The following is a 1,052-nucleotide window of genomic DNA, read 5'->3' as shown; positions in this document are numbered from 1 at the left end:
CACTTCCTGGTGTGTGCCTTAAGGTGCTTCATGAAGAGGTGCGTGTGTATTCAGGGCAGCTGTTCACTTCCCGGTGTGCCCCACGTCGTGCTCCATGTTAGACAGCGGTGTGTGTGCTGGGCTGTTGTTCACTTGCTGGTGTGTCCCATGTGGTGCTCCATAGACAGGGGGTTGTGTCTCGGGTTATTACTCACTTCCCAGTGCGTACCAAGTTGTGCTCCATGTTGGACAGGAAGTTTCAGCATCTTTGACTCATGTCTTTAAAATTTGGTCTGTGCCTGTCTACTGAACGCCTGTGTTTGCCCCTTTCAGCTGATCACGTGGTCAGAAACACGAGGAGGACCCTGACCCTGAGGTAGATAAAGGAGTAGATATCTCACTTTTAGTGGAGGGAAGTCTGATTGTCTCCTGTTATTGAAAAGTTAGTGGAGGGGATGGGGATGGGGATGGTTTGCTGGAGGTTGTGCTGTGAGCTACCTCAGACGTTCATGGAGACCTGAGGATTTGGTGACCCAACTCTGGATGGAGCATTGGGACTGTAGTTATAGCATCAGTGTCTGTAACATGAACATCAAATGGAGCAGGGGCTGCAGAGCATGGACGCTCTGAAACCACGGACTGGGCGTGTTTGGGGAAAGGGATCTGCTAAATCTGTCTGGTCTTAAAGTAGCACAGACTCTCACTCTCATCCTTAAACATACACGCACACACACCCTCTTTCGCTCACACACATGGAAAGAAACATACACACCCTCTCTCTCTCACTCGCACGCCACCTCCATCCTCCCCCCACCCCCCGCCACATACACACTCTGCATCTCTCGCACAGACACACCTATAAATCTGGGGGGCTAATTTGCGTTTGCAGTTTTATATTTGGTGGATAGATTGTATTTTGTTCAAAACAACATTCAATTTGTACGCAGCCAATCATGTGGTATTTTATAAAGTCTTGCAGTGGAAATAAAACCAGTATGACTCCAGGGTGAAAAAAGTCGGACTCCACACAAGACCTTTCATGGTTTATGCAGGGAAGGTCACATCTTAGCAAA

The sequence above is a fragment of the Chiloscyllium punctatum genome, unplaced genomic scaffold (assembly GCF_047496795.1).
Source record: "Chiloscyllium punctatum isolate Juve2018m unplaced genomic scaffold, sChiPun1.3 scaffold_328, whole genome shotgun sequence".
NCBI classification, from domain to species: Eukaryota; Metazoa; Chordata; class Chondrichthyes; order Orectolobiformes; family Hemiscylliidae; genus Chiloscyllium; species Chiloscyllium punctatum.
The sequence above is the reverse complement of the archived record's forward strand: the minus strand, read 5'-3'. Positions refer to the sequence as shown.